Source organism: Bufo gargarizans, chromosome 9 (assembly GCF_014858855.1).
Source record: "Bufo gargarizans isolate SCDJY-AF-19 chromosome 9, ASM1485885v1, whole genome shotgun sequence".
Taxonomy (NCBI): Eukaryota; Metazoa; Chordata; class Amphibia; order Anura; family Bufonidae; genus Bufo; species Bufo gargarizans.
The window spans coordinates 147290894-147303446 of NC_058088.1; the positions used below are offsets into that span (position 1 = coordinate 147290894).

At 45.5% G+C, this 12553-nt stretch overlaps 1 protein-coding gene across 1 annotated transcript in view; it reads right to left on the reverse strand.

The window, feature by feature from the left end:
- GLA (galactosidase alpha) overlaps positions 1-12553 on the reverse strand; it is a 62788-nt gene that overhangs the window by 35873 nt on the left and 14362 nt on the right. The window lies entirely within an intron of this gene.

The window sequence follows — 12553 nt, forward strand, 5'->3', positions numbered from 1 at the left end:
GGACTCCACCAATTCACATTCAGACGTTGTAGGGACACACCCCAACTGGTTAAAAATCCTCTGTAACCTTTAGGGTCCATTCATACGGCCGCAATTCTGTTCCGCATTTTGTGGAACGGAATTGCGGACCCATTCATTTCTGTGGGGCCGCACAATGTGCTGCCCGGATCCGGAAATGCGGACCCGCACTTCCGGGTCCGCAATTCCGATCCCGAAAAAAATAGAACATGTCCTATTCTTGTCCGCAATTGCGGACAAGATTAGGCATTTTCTATTAAGTGTCAGCAATGTGCGGTCCGCAAAATGCGGAATGCACGTTGCCAGAATCCGTGTTTTGCGGATCCGCAAAACACACGGATGTGTGAATGGACCCTTACTGCAGACTACTAGTATTTCATCCATAACTTCCAGTAGAAATAATAGAGGAGTGGTACCAGAGGTTGCAATAACGCCTGTACAAGCGTCATTGACGCCTGTTCAGGCCATTTTACTCCCTGGAAAAAGTCTAAGGCGTACCAATACGCCTTAGACTTTTTCCCTTACATTCAGCACTGTGAATGGCACAGGCAGCGCAGCGATGCTGACTGTGCGTGCAGTAACCAATAGCAAAGATCCTTAAAGCTCGGAGCTTTGCTATTGGTTAGTTTGAGCAGGTGCCGAAGCATAACAGACCGCTGCAGCAGGGGAAGCTGGCGGGAGATAAAAGGAGGAGGGGCCGGCTCCCGAGGATGGCTGTACCAACGAGAGCAGGGCGTGCTGCTCAAGGAACACAGCATACATGTCCGAGACATCAAAAAGACTATGACTATGTAGTGCAGTGTGTGTAATGTATGTGGTGCAGTTTGTGATGTATGTAGTGCAGTGTGTGATCATCACACCCTGCACTCCATACAGCTCATACTGACGTATGTGGTGCAGTGTGTGTGATGTATGTGGTGAATGCAGACAGGCTATTATAGCCAACTGATATTGTACAGGGAGGATCCAGTATATCGGACTGTACTTTATCCCTTAGCTATAATTGCCTGCTGTTATTTAGAATAGTAATGGTTCCCCCACATAAATACCCACCTCTTAGACCACGTTCACACCCCCACTATATATTTCTGTTGTTCTGCTCCGTTAGATGAGCAGAACAATGAATATAATGGAAGTGCTGGATCGGGCATGTAAGGCTGGGTTTTTGTCATAAGTTCAACATACACAAAAACCGTATATGTTAACAGATGCCTCAGACAGATGCCATAATTTCACATCTGTCACCATAGAGTTCCATTGTAAAAATAAAAAAGTTTTTTTTTTTTTTTTTTTTTTTTTTTGCAGGACTCTGCAGGAGGGGAAAGCCGGAATTAGACTTACCGGTAATTCATTTTCCACGAATCCACCATGACGGCCCAGAGAGATTGACCCCTGACCTCTGTAGGGGCAGGAACAGAGATAGGTTTAAAAGGACCCCTCCCACCACCATTCACCAGTGAGTTCCAGATTATAGTGCTACAATCACCAGTTTACAAGTGAGACAACTCAAAGTGTTGTGTTTTTTTTTTTTTTTTTTGGTATTACCTCATACCAAGGTTTTTTTTTTTTTTTTTATTAGGGCGGGATATCATGCCGTCATGGTGGATTCGTGGAAAATGAATTACCGGTAAGTCTAATTCCGGCTTTCCACTTCACCACCATGACGGCCCAGAGAGACATAACAGATTATATATGAACTAGGGTGGGGCAACGGCCTGAAGGACCTTGCGACCAAATGCGAGGTCGGAGGACCTGGATAAGTCGAGCCTATAATGTTTAATGAAGGTATTAACATTAGACCAGGTAGCAGCCTGGCATATTTGATTTAAGGAAGCTCCTGCCCTTTCAGCGAAGGAGGCAGATACCGCTCTTGTGGAGTGAGCCCGAATGACCTCTGGACAACTGATGCCCTCGATCTTGTAGCAGTCTGTAATAGTCTGTCTTACCCAACGGGCAATGGTAGATCTGGAAGCTGTCTTCCCTTTATTCTTACCACCGAAGAGCACTAATAAGTTGTCCACCTTCCTCAGGTCCTTAGTGACCTCTAGGTATTTTAGTACTGCTTGTCTGACGTCTAGCGTATGGAAACGTTCCTCACCAGAATTTTTAGGATCTACACAGAAGGAGGGCAGAATGATCTCCTGGTTCCTATGGAAGTCTGTTACTACCTTTGGCAAAAATGTAGGGTCTAGCCTCAAGGTGATACGGTCCTCCTGTACCCTGAGATATGGTTGTCTTATTGACAATGCCTGGATCTCACTCAGTCTTTTTGCTGATGTTATGGCTATAAGAAAAGCCACCTTATGAGAAAGATTCTTCAGGGAACTTGCGTCCATCGGTTCATAGGGTGGACCTGTGAGTCCTCTAAGGACGATGTTTAAGTCCCAGGTAGGCATCCTCGATCTGAGGGACGGTCTTAGTCTGGCTGCAGACCTTAGGAATCTTTGGATCCATCTATGGCTGGCCAATTCGGAATCGAAGTAGGCGCTAAGTGCTGAGACCTGGACTCTCAGGGTAGAAGGACTTAACCCTAACTCTAGTCCCTTCTGAAGGAAATCCAGAATCCTCTGTATATTTGGTCTGGTTTGATCTGGGGCTTCGTCGCCCGACCAGGTGCAGAATCTTTTCCAGATCTTGAAATAAATGGAGTTAGTCACCTTCTTTCTGCTGGCCTTTAAGGTAGATATAACACCTTCAGAGAGACCTCTCTGCCTTAGGAGGTTGGACTCAGGATCCAGGCCGAGAGGCTGAAGATTTCCGGATGGGGATGGAGAACCGGCCCTTGGATCAGGATATCCTTTCTCCTTGGGAGAATAAATGCTTCCTGTGGAGAGAGTTTGGTTAGGATCGAGAACCAGCTCCTCTTGGGCCAGTACGGGGTGACCAGGATTACTCTGGCTCTGTCCCTGATGATCTTCTGGAGAACCCTTGGGATTAATGGGAACGGAGGGAAGGCATATGCAAGGACCCAGTCCCAGTGCAGGGAGAAGGCGTCGATCGCTAGGGGCCCGTCCCTTGGGTTTAGGGAGCAAAAGGTTGATACCTTTGCGTTTGTCCTTGTGGCGAATAGGTCTATTACTGGAAGACCCCATCTCTGGACAATCAAACTGAAGATCTCGGCGTTTAAGGCCCATTCTCCCTGGTCTATGGTAGTCCTGCTGAGGAAGTCTGCTGCACAGTTTAGGCTTCCTTTTAAATGAACTGCCGATATTGATTTTACGTTTTTTTCCCCCCAGAGGAAGATTTTCCTGGATAGACATTCCAGCTTCTGAGATCGTGTGCCCCCCTGATGCTTGAGGTAGGACACGGTCGTTATATTGTCTGAATAGACCTTTATATGTTGGTTTTGTAGTTTTGGAGCAGCTGTTCGTATTGTCTCCCAAACTGCCCTGAGCTCCCTGTAGTTGGAGGACTGGGCTGCAATCCTTGGAGGCCAGTCTCCCTGGTACAGATCTGAGTAAATTTTTGCGCCCCATCCTTTTAGGCTGGCATCGGTCTGAATATGCACTGCTGGGGTCTTGAACCAGACCATGCCCTTTTCTAAATTTCTTGTGTGAAGCCACCACCGGACTGAAGACTTTACGTGGCCCGGGATCAGGATCTTTTTGTCCAACGAGGTCAGATTTTTGTCCCATTTCCTTAAAAGCCAGGACTGAAGGGCTCTGTAATGGGCTTGGCACCATGGGACTGCTACAATGCAGGCTGTCATCTGACCTAAAAGGCTCATCGTTTCTCTGAACGAGAAGGAGCGACGTCTCAGGAAGGCTCTGATTGATGACTGTAGGTTCTGAATTCTTTCTGCCGGAAGGAATGTTGTTTGTTTCTCTGAATCCAGCAAAACCCCTAGGAATTTTACCCTGGTATTCGGAACTAGGGAGGACTTCTTTAGGTTTATCACCCAACCTAAATATGTCAGAAGGGAGCAGAAGATTTCTCGATCTGCTATAGACTGACCTACCGTGTTTGAAATAAGTAGAAAGTCGTCTAGATAAGGGACCACCGTCACCCCCTGAGGTCTCAGGGAGGCGACCATCTCTACCACCAGTTTCGTGAAAATCCTTGGGGCTGAGGCCAGCCCGAAGGGGAGAGCCACGAACTGGAAGTGGTGAACAGACCCCTCGTGATCCCTTACTGCAAAGCGCAGGAACCTCTGAGACTGGGAGTGAATGGGAACATGATAATATGCGTCCTTCAGGTCGATTGTACAGAGGGACGCATCCTTTTGGATTAAGGGGATGGTAGAATTTAAAGATTCCATCTTGAACCTTTTGTAGATCACGAATTTGTTTAGCCTCTTTAGATTTATGATCATGCGGAAGGCGCCCCCCGGCTTTTTTACCAAGAATAGGCTGGAGTAGAACCCCCGCCCCCGTTGAAGTTCGGGAACTGGAATTACTACTCCTAGGTCCAGAAGATTTTGGACCTCCTTCCAGATCTGGCTGTACTGAAAAGGAGAAGGGTGGTGAGAAATCAGAAATACGTTCGGAGGGGGGGAAGATAGTTCTATTTTGTATCCAAACTTGACCAGATTTTGCACCCAGAGGCTCGGAGAAGTCTGTTGCCACTGGGCAAAATGCAGGGATAGTCTTCCCCCTATCCTGGCGTCACAGTTTCTCACCGCCCTTGTTTTGGGGATTAAGCAAGAACCCTCTACCTCTCCCCCCTTTGGGGTAACTCCAACGTCCGGTTTTTCCTTTACCACGAAAGGAACTGCTTTGGGTATTTTGACCACGAAAGGAAGGTTTCTTTTTAGGGATCCTATCCTCAGGGAAACCCCTCTTTTTATCCGTAGCCTTTTCAAGGATCGTGTCCAGTACAGGGCCGAACACGTATTCGCCCGAGAAGGCTATGGAACACAATTTCATCTTGGAAGGGATGTCTCCCGACCAAGATTTCATCCAAAGCGCCCTCCGGGCTGCGTTGGACAGGGCTGCATCCTTTGCCGAAAATCTAATTGTCTCTGCAGAGGCGTCCGCAAGAAAACCTGTAGCAGATTTTAGCAAGGGAATGGAATCTAATATCTGTTCCCTAGGCGTTTTGCTGCTTAGATGATCCTCTAATTCATTCAGCCATAGGTACATAGACCTAGCGACTGAAGTAGCGGCTATGTTCGTCTTAACACTAAACATAGCCGCCTCCCAGGACCTTTTTAATAAGCTGTCGGCCTTTCTTTCCATCGTGTCCTTTAGCTGACAGGAATCCTCAAATGGAAGTGAGGTTCTCTTGTTGACCTTGGCCACCTGTACATCGATTCTAGGGACTTCGTCAAAAATCTTTGAGTCTGAAGGGTCAAATGCAAGGCGATTTCTAAATTCTTTGGATATACCCAGCTTCTTTTCAGGATGGGCCCATTCATCCATCACCATCTCCTTAATATTTTCGTTTATAGGGAATACTCTGGAGCGTTTGACCCTCAATCCCCCAAACATTTCCTGCTGAACTGTATGGGGTTGCTGAACATCTTCTACCCCCATGGTATCCCTGACCGCCTTTAGAAGGTCGCTCATCTCACTGGGAGTGAAGAAAAATTTTCTGGAGTCCTCAACGATCTCGCCCTCAGATAGGTGATCGTCCTCCTCTTTTTTAGAGGATGATGCATCCTCCTCTAAATCCTCGGAGTCAGAGGGGATGTCTGCCCCCCTGGGTCTTTTCGGCGGGCGGATCTCCCTGGTATCCTCACGGAGGGAGGCCAAAGAAGATTTAACCTCCTCCTGGATCATGGATCTGAACTCCTGCATGATTGAGGGCTGTTCATCTCTCACTATCTTAGTGATGCAATCCTTGCACAGTTTTTTTGTGTAATCCTCAGGAAGCCTGACGGTACACTGGATGCATCTGGCGGTCTTCTTAACTTTTTTTAAAGTAAGTTTGGCCTAGCGAGAGAGAGAGAAGCAGCCCATTTAATTTATGTCAATCTGGTATAGGAGCAAAATTAAATGCAGTATACCAGTAGACACCACCAGGGGGAGGAGACAGTGGTTTCTCTCTAAGGCACAACCTCCCCCTGTAGCCAACTAATAAGCCGCCGTGCCCAGGTGGGCTACTCACGCTAGGGCGCTCTGGAGCGGTCTGCTCCCTCTGCTGTGTCTCCTTCTCCTGGTCCGACATCTCTGGTAGGAGAGCGATGCAGATAGCGCAGCGGAGCTGTTAGCGTCCTTTTTATGAAAAAACCATCTACTTCCGGGTTCCGGCCTGCGGCCCGGAAGTGACGTCAGACGCGCGCGACGGCCGCGAGCGTCTTTCCGGTCGGCTACCTCCGAGAGGTAGGCGACCCGCGGCATTCTCAGGGCAGGCTTCCCTCACAAGGGAGCGTGACCCCGGCGTCCCCTGTCAGCTTGAGAACGAGTCCGCCGGAGAGCAGGGGACGCATCCCTGGGTGAAAAGGAGCCACAAGGGAGGCAAGAGCACCACCGATGCGGTCACCCAGGTACAGGAAAATAATAAACGAGGTCCACTTCACCTCCCTGGAAGCCAGAGAGGACTTTACTCTGTCCTGGCCACTATAGGGGCAGGAACACACTGGTGAATGGTGGTGGGAGGGGTCCTTTTAAACCTATCTCTGTTCCTGCCCCTACAGAGGTCAGGGGTCAATCTCTCTGGGCCGTCATGGTGGTGAAGTGGAAAGTTTAGTGAACTATGTTTTTCCATCTTATAAAGTCCAGCAAAAAAAATGCATAGGCTAGCATATACTTTTTGGGAATTCTAAAAAATGCCACAGTATGGCGGCGTCTGTTAACATATATAAGTTTTTTGTCTGTATATTAAATGTATGACAAAAACTTGAGGTGAACCCAGCCTAGCTTACAGGGAAGAGGCTGAACAGACCCCGCCGACTATGATGGAGTCCGTTCAGTTTCCGTTTGGGATCTGTCTTTTTACCAGACAAAAAAGTGCTGCATATAAGGCCTCTTTCACACTACAGTATTTTGCGTTCCGTATACGGTCCGTATACGGAACCATTCATTTCAATGGTTCCGCAAAAAAACGGAATGTGTTCCGTATGCATTCCGTTTCCGTATTTCCGTTTTTCCGTTCCGTTGAAAAGATAGAACATGTCCTATATTTGGCCGCAAATCACAGTCCGTGGCTCCATTCAAGTCAATGGGTCCGCAAAAAAAACGGAACACATACGGAAATGCATCCGTATCCGTTCCGTTTTTTGCGGAAGCATCTATTGAAAATGTTATGCCCAGCCCAATTTTTAATATGAAATTACTGTATACTGTATTTGCCATACGGAAAAACGGAACGGAACAACGGAACGGAAACGGAACCACAACGGAAGCAAAAAACGGAACAACGGATCCGCGAAAAACGGAACGCAAAACACTGAATTCAACATACTGTAGTGTGAAAGAGGCCTAAGGCTTTTTTCTCTGGTCTTTTTGACAGAATCTGCAACAGAGGTTCCAAACGCAGATGTGAGCAAGTGTAGGCCTATATATTATGTATTTGAATTATTGCAAATTTCATACTCCTCTTCGGGTAAAAAATGTAGTGCGACCTCTGAATGAACAACATAAAGCTATCAGAATAGATGTTCCAGAATTGTCCTATGCCGCATAGTTGTATCCTTTTATAGTTCCTAATGTAATTCTCTTATTTTCTACATCTTCCTTTCTTTTTCTCCTTTTCCCCTTTTACCTTCTTTCTTTCCTTACCATCCCCTTCTTTCCCCATATCTACATTTTTGTACCTCATAGACTCACACATTATTCACAGCCCCATACTTCACTACAGGCTCTATTCCTAGTATTCCAATCATCCCTGATATCCCTTTGTTTCCCTATGGCTCTAAACACATACAATCATTCCATGCGTTCCACTGGTGGAACGCATACCGCTTCCGCCCATGGGCACTGGCCAAACCATAACATGCCTTTCCCAAATAAAACAAGGTGGAACGCATGTACTTCCGGTTTATTGCACTTCCGGTCAGTGTGGATTTGATTTAAATCAAACTGATTTAAATCACTAGTCAGTAAGGCTTGATTTAAATCATAGTTTTCTACATAAAGACAAATTTTTGCTGGTCTAACTTATAATAGGCAAGTAGATGAAGATTTTTAGAACAACAACTTTTCATATTAGTTTGATTAGGTCGATTCTGTATTCATAGGTTTGTAGAAGTTAGGATTAAGGTCTTTTTCTCAACTCTGTTCATGTTATAACATTTTTGCTGTGAAGAGGCGGCATGTGATCTCTGCTGAGTCAAATTCAGTTTTGAGAACTGCAAAAGTAAACCAAGCATCTGTGATAATATCTTGTAGGCAGAGAAACTGCCCAATAAGCTTACAAAAACCTCTGGAAGAGCATGACATTGTGAATGGATTAATGGAATTTATTTACCCAAAAAATTAAAACATATACAGCCTTATTCTACATAATTAAAAAAACAAATCTTTATTTCATAATGGAATAACCTTTGGATAGTAATATATTTTCCTCAAAAAGCATTTTATATTTAAAAAAAAAAATCAGATTTTTTTTAAATCATTGATTTTTATCCACCCTGCTTCCGGTCCTCCGGTCTCCTACAGAGCAGCGCCCAGTGAAACACTGGATTTGTAGTCATATCTAATTTTACATTTCATAAAGCCCACAATAATAGCGCTTAGCCAGCGACCTCCCTAAACATCTACCACCACCAGTCCTGTCCAAATATAGTTAACAGGACACTCCCCTTTGGGGGAGGGAACTCTCCATTATAAACCTAGTAACATCCTGGACATGGCAGACGCCTTACCTACTTTACTCAAGTGTGGTTCACACACAGCGACTCCATCTGCGTCTGCCCTCCTGGTAACTGCTCTTCCTTTTTTGCCTTCAATTCTGCGGCATAGGCAAGTTCAAAGGGTCTGTTGTAAGTAGTCGTGGTTTTGCATGTGCCGGTATTTGAGTTCACCTATTCATTATATCAACTTATGCCTTTAGTCTTAACTATAACCAGATATGGCCCGTTTTTTTGTCCCGTCGTACCTAGGAGGGAAGCACACCCTACTAAGTTCCAGTTGAGTCTGCTAAAATTTGCTCTTCGACAGATGACATTACTTCTTATATAGACTGTTCCAGTTGATGACTTCACTTGCCGCTCACACATTTCTGCGATGTGATATCATAATTGCAAACCAAACAAGCTGTAGTTTTATATATTTTATTGAGAACGGGGTTGGAACCCTACTTACAGCTCCCTACAAGAGTGCGACAGATTTATTTGAGACCTAATGTGCTACAATTGTTATTACCGGTACATGGGGAATGCTATTACAACAAGCATGTCAGGAGTGGTGAAAGGTCCTCTTTAAGTAGAGCACTTTATATGGCACATGATCACATCAGTAGTAATAATAAGTTTTATATTTCATTTACGCTCTAGATTATAATTTTTACTGATATTCAACACTGGTATTTCATATATCGAAAGCACTTTTTAATAGATTTAACACTAGTTAATTGAGGTTTAATTGCAAATGAAGGTTCTTTTGGTACTAAACTGTCTTTAGTATAGAGAGATTTTAGATCTCCCTCATTAACCCGTAGGATACTAGCGCTGTAGCTGTACGACGCTGGAAACCGGGTTTAAAATACCAGCGCCGTAGAGCTACGGCGCTGTGTTCACCTGGTCCCTGAGTAAAATCGCTCGGTGACCGGGTGATGATGGCTGCTCAGGACGGCAGGCAGTCATCTTCCCTAGGGGTACAAGGAGGTTTTTCCACCCCCTGCAACATGGATCACTGCGATTGGCCGGTCTGCAGAAATTGGCTCCAGCCAATGGCAGTGCTACTCCAGAAAGTAGAAGGCACTCAGACCCAAAGCACACCCGCACGGGGAGGGCACAATTTTCTGATGCTGAGCAACTTGTTATTGATAAGGATGCTGGAAATATTGACTCAGTATATGAATCTAATGAACTTTCTCTCTGATGTCACTGTGGCCGAGATTAAAGAGTAAATATATGCCTGCCAAGAACTCCCATCCGGTTGAGGCACACACTTGGTGAATAAGGATATACAAGCTTTGATGGACTCTATAAAAGGAAGGGGGAATTACATATAGCACACAATGTAACATCACAAGACAGACAAGCAATACGATCCCTCATGGAAGATAGAAGTTTAAATTGTAAAACCAGCCGATAAGGTGGGAATCGAGTCTTATGGATAAAATGATGTTGCAGAGGTAATGCGCCAACTGTCAGATGCAGACACTTATGTTGCCTTAAATGGGGATCCTATGTTTAAAGTCAGAGATAATATATATTCTGTGGTTAAGCGCTATGCATCTTCGACAGTGATAGATAAAAAAAAATGAGTTTTTAATTAACCACTCACCAGTAACGCCGGTATTTTATGTACTGCCAAAAAAGTGCATAAAACATTAATCAATCCACTGGGTCGCCCGATAGTGGCGTCGGTGGATTCGATTTTATCCCTGCTTGCAATTGTTCTGGAAAAAGTCCTGGTTAAAAATACTAGGTCTTTTCTTCTGGACACCTCACAATTTTTGGATGTCATTAAAGAGATAGGAAATGTCCCGGGGGATAGCTGGCTTGCCGCAATGGATGTGGTCAGCCTCTACCCCTCCATCGATCATGGTGGGGGTGTGGAGGTTGTATCACAGTGGTTACTGTACAGTACAAATATTGACATACAGAGAGAATTTTTTCTGGTTCTATTTAGAGTTGTTGCGATACCAAATTTTTTATTATATTTCAATACCATAAAAAGTATTGCGATACTCTATACCACGCGAAAAAATAAACAAAAAAATCCATGTGCATTCGCATTTAAAAAAATTGCGAATCGCGCAGTTTTAATTTATTTTTTTCTGTTCACCGCATATTTATATTTTTAATAGTTTGGACTTTTCTGACGTGGCGATATGTGATAAAATATATAAACAATAAATAAAACATGTGAAATTGGGAAAGGGGGTAATTTATACTTAATATTTTGGTGGGGTTTTTTTAACTTTTTTTTTTATTTTTACACTATTAACTAATTTCCCCCTTAGGGGCTAGAACCTGGGATCTTTCATCCCTTGTCCAATTCACCCTGATAGATCTCCGTTAGGGTGAATAGGACCTCGCACTCTCCCTGCTGCTCTGTGTACACAGCAGCAGGGAGCCGACTATGGCAGCCAGGGCTTCAGTAGCGTCCTGGCTGCCATGGTAACTGATCGGAGCCCCAGGATTACACTGGGGGCTCCAATCAGAAGCTCCCACTGCCACCAATGAGGGGGAGGGGAGAGGACCCTGTGGCCACTGCCACCAATGATTTTAATTTAATACTGGAGGGTTGAGAGGGGCCGGCGCACTGTGCCACTAATGATTTTAATGAGGGGGAGCACTGCACCACCAATGATAATTAACCCTTAATACAGGAGGCGGGTACTGGCAGCAAATCAGCTGCAGTTAACCCCTCAGGTGCCACACCTGAGGGGTTAACTGCCACTGATCGCAGCTCCCTGTCAGAGACAGGGTGTCGGCAATGTGATTCTGCTAATGTGTTAAAGACGAACTTATATGGTCCAGACTTTAAGTAGCAGGCTACACAGAGCTGTGCCCAGGGATCTCCCTGCACTTACTATTATTCCTGGGCGACGCTCCATTCGCTCGCTGTGCCCCAAATATGGTCTCCTGTGCCATATGCGAATCAGCTTCTCTAGTGGTCATGCCTTCTCCACTGTAGCGCTGTCCAATCGCAGCGCAAGGAGAAGGAACGCCAACTAGAGAAGCTGATGTCTCCTCCCCATTGCTCCAATAGTAATTGGCATATGGAGCAGGAGACCGTAATGGGGCACAGCGGGCGAACGGAGTGGCGCCCAGGAATAATAGTTAGTGCTGGGACATCTCTGGGTGTCGCTCTTGCTAGCCTAATACTTAAAGTCTGGACCCAGGAAAAGTTGTATCATTGGTGGCGCAGTGCGCCCACCCCTTCTTCCGCCCCTCTCTCCTTATTGGTGGCAGCAGCAGCACAGGGGGGGGGAGGGAGAGACTGCTTCCTTCTCCCCTGTGCTGCAAAGCAAACATGAGCGCGCTCACAGCAGCGTGCTCATGTTCTGTGATACTAGACTGTGCAGCAGTGCAGTATAATAAAAAATAAAAAAAAATAAACAAAATGGAAATTATCGATTGGGTATCGAAATTTCGATACCCGCAACAACCCTAGTTCTATTTGAGAACTATTTCATGTTTGGAGATAAAAATGATCACAGAAAAAAATGCACCAAACGGATATGCCACTGACTATACTGGCTAGTCATAAATGCAGATATTAAAAGCTGAGACTTTTGCCAATATATTCCTGTCAGGAAAATATCGGAGCCCAACATGCACCACGTCACGGTCACTGAGCATGGCAAGGGGTCCTACCACTAAGCTACCTATGGTGTGAACAAGGTCTTAAGGTGATGTAATCCAGCTCACAGCCAAGCTTCCACACAACCGCCTAGCAGGACAACTAGTGCAATGTGAACAAAGCCAGACTGTAAGCCACACCCATATCAGACCATGTGATGGAGGCTACCAGGTGCA